Genomic DNA, 3,529 nt, shown 5'->3' with positions numbered 1-3,529 from the left:
TTGGAAGTAGGAGCTCCTACTTCCATGGGCATTATTCCTCCCCGGGACCTACTGCCAAGTGTGGCCGGGGAACAGTGACTCTTGGCCGGGTAGGCCAAGCGGCTTCTCCCGCTGACTTGCCCCTTTGGAAGTAGGAGCTCCTACTTCCATGGGCATTATTCCTCCCCGGGACCTACTGCCAAGTGTGGCCGGGGAACAGTGACTCTTGGCCGGGTAGGCCAAGTGGCTTCTCCCGCTGACTTGCCCCTTTGGAAGTAGGAGCTCTTACTCCCATGGGCAGTATACCTCTCGGGGACTTAGAGCCAAGTGTCTTCACCCTTTGGAGGTAGTAGCTCCTACTTCCATGGGCATTATTCCTCCCCGGGACCTACTGCCAAGTGTAGCCGGGGAACAGTGACTCTTGGCCGGATAGAACTAGTGGCTTCTCCCGCTGACTTGCCCCTTTGGAAGTAGGAGCTCCTACTTCCATGGGCATTATTCCTCCCCGGGACCTATTGCCAAGTGTGGCCGGGGAACAGTGACTCTTGGCCGGATAGGCCAAGTGGCTTCTCCCGCTGACTTGCCCCTTTGGAAGTAGGAGCTCCTACTTCCATGGGCATTATTCCTCCCCGGGACCTACTGCCAAGTAAGGCCGGGGAACAGTGACTCTTGGCCGGATAGAACTAGTGGCTTCTTCCGCTGACTTGCCCCTTTGGAAGTAGGAGCTCCTACTTCCATGGGCATTATTCCTCCCCGGGACCTACAGCCAAGTGTGGCCGGGGGACAGTGACATGTGGCCGGATAGGCCAAGTGGCTTCTCCCGCTGACTTGCCCCTTTGGAAGTAGGAGCTCCTACTTCCATGGGCATTATTCCTCCCCGGGACCTACTGCCAAGTGTGGCCGGGGAACAGTGACTCTTGGCCGGGTAGGCCAAGTGGCTTCTCCCGCTGACTTTCCCCTTTGGAAGTAGGAGCTCCTACTTCCATGGGCATTATTCCTCCCCGGGACCTACTGCCAAGTGTGGCCGGGGAACAGTGACTCTTGGCCGGGTAGGCCAAGTGGCTTCTCCCGCTGACTTGCCCCTTTGGAAGTAGGAGCTCTTACTCCCATGGGCAGTATACCTCTCGGGGACTTAGAGCCAAGTGTCTTCACCCTTTTTAGGTAGTAGCTCCTACTTCCATGGGCATTATTCCTCCCCGGGACCTACTGCCAAGTGTAGCCGGGGAACAGTGACTCTTGGCCGGATAGAACTAGTGGCTTCTCCCGCTGACTTGCCCCTTTGGAAGTAGGAGCTCCTACTTCCATGGGCATTATTCCTCCCCGGGACCTACTGCCAAGAGTGGCCGGGGAACAGTGACTCTTGGCCGGATAGGCCAAGTGGCTTCTCCCGCTGACTTGCCCCTTTGGAAGAAGGAGCTCCTACTTCCATGGGCATTATTCCTCCCCGGGACCTACTGCCAAGTAAGGCCGGGGAACAGTGACTCTTGGCCGGATAGAACTAGTGGCTTCTTCCGCTGACTTGCCCCTTTGGAAGTAGGAGCTCCTACTTCCATGGGCATTATTCCTCCCCGGGACCTACAGCCAAGCTTGGCCGGGGGACAGTGACATGTGGCCGGATAGGCCAAGTGGCTTCTCCCGCTGACTTGCCCCTTTGGAGGTAGGAGCTCTTACTTCCATGGGCATTATTCCTCTCCGGGACCTACAGCCAAGTGTGGCCGGGGAACAGTGAAACTTGGCCGGATAGGCCAAGTGGCTGCTCCCGCTGACTTGCCCCTTTGGAAGTAGGAGCTCCTACTTCCATGGGCATTATTCCTCCCCGGGACCTATAGCCAAGTGTGGCCGGGGGACAGTGACATGTGGCCGGATAGGCCGAGCGGCTTCTCCCGCTGACGTCATCGCTTTGGAAGTAGGAGCTCCTACTTCCATGGGCTTGTTCCTCCCCGGGACTTGCCGCCAAGTCTGGCCGGGGGACAGTGACATGTGGCCGGATAGGCCAACTGGCTGCTCCCGCTGAGCCCCTACTTCCATGGGCTTGTTCGTCCCCCGGGACTTGCCGCCAAGTCTGGCCGGGGAACAGTGACATGCCGCCGGATTCGGCCGAGCGGCTGCTCCCGCTGACGTCATCGCTTTGGAAGTAGGAGCTCCTACTTCCATGGGCTTGTTCCTCCCCGGGACTTGCCGCCAAGTCTGGCCGGGGGACAGTGACATGTGGCCGGATAGGCCAACTGGCTGCTCCCGCTGAGCCCCTACTTCCATGGGCTTGTTCGTCCCCCGGGACTTGCCGCCAAGTCTGGCCGGGGAACAGTGACATGCCGCCGGATACGGCCGAGCGGCTGCTCCCGCTGACGTCATCGCTTTGGAAGTAGGAGCTCCTACTTCCATGGGCTTGTTCCTCCCCGGGACTTGCCGCCAAGTCTGGCCGGGGGACAGTGACATGTGGCCGGATAGGCCAACTGGCTGCTCCCGCTGAGCCCCTACTTCCATGGGCTTGTTCGTCCCCGGGACTTGCCGCCAAGTCTGGCCGGGGAACAGTGACATGCCGCCGGATACGGCCGAGCGGCTGCTCCCGCTGACGTCATCGCTTTGGAAGTCGGAGCTCCTACTTCCATGGGCTTGTTCCTCCCCGGGACTTGCCGCCAAGTCTGGCCGGGGGACAGTGACATGTGGCCGGATAGGCCAACTGGCTGCTCCCGCTGAGCCCCTACTTCCATGGGCTTGTTCGTCCCCGGGACTTGCCGCCAAGTCTGGCCGGGGAACAGTGACATGCCGCCGGATACGGCCGAGCGGCTGCTCCCGCTGACGTCATCGCTTTGGAAGTCGGAGCTCCTACTTCCATGGGCTTGTTCCTCCCCGGGACTTGCCGCCAAGTCTGGCCGGGGGACAGTGACATGTGGCCGGATAGGCCAACTGGCTGCTCCCGCTGAGCCCCTACTTCCATGGGCTTGTTCGTCCCCGGGACTTGCCGCCAAGTCTGGCCGGGGAACAGTGACATGCCGCCGGATACGGCCGAGCGGCTGCTCCCGCTGACGTCATCGCTTTGGAAGTCGGAGCTCCTACTTCCATGGGCTTGTTCCTCCCCGGGACTTGCCGCCAAGTCTGGCCGGGGGACAGTGACATGTGGCCGGATAGGCCAACTGGCTGCTCCCGCTGAGCCCCTACTTCCATGGGCTTGTTCGTCCCCGGGACTTGCCGCCAAGTCTGGCCGGGGAACAGTGACATGCCGCCGGATACGGCCGAGCGGCTGCTCCCGCTGACGTCATCACTTTGGAAGTCGGAGCTCCTACTTCCATGGGCTTGTTCCTCCCCGGGACTTGCCGCCAAGTCTGGCCGGGGGACAGTGACATGTGGCCGGATAGGCCAACTGGCTGCTCCCGCTGAGCCCCTACTTCCATGGGCTTGTTCGTCCCCGGGACTTGCCGCCAAGTCTGGCCGGGGAACAGTGACATGCCGCCGGATACGGCCGAGCGGCTGCTCCCGCTGACGTCATCACTTCGGAAGTCCATGCACGGGGCAAGGCTCGCACTCCAGGCGAGAACCAGCTCTGCGGGGC

Source organism: Engystomops pustulosus, unplaced genomic scaffold (assembly GCF_040894005.1).
Source record: "Engystomops pustulosus unplaced genomic scaffold, aEngPut4.maternal MAT_SCAFFOLD_637, whole genome shotgun sequence".
NCBI lineage: Eukaryota > Metazoa > Chordata > Amphibia > Anura > Leptodactylidae > Engystomops > Engystomops pustulosus.
The sequence above is the reverse complement of the archived record's forward strand: the minus strand, read 5'-3'. Positions refer to the sequence as shown.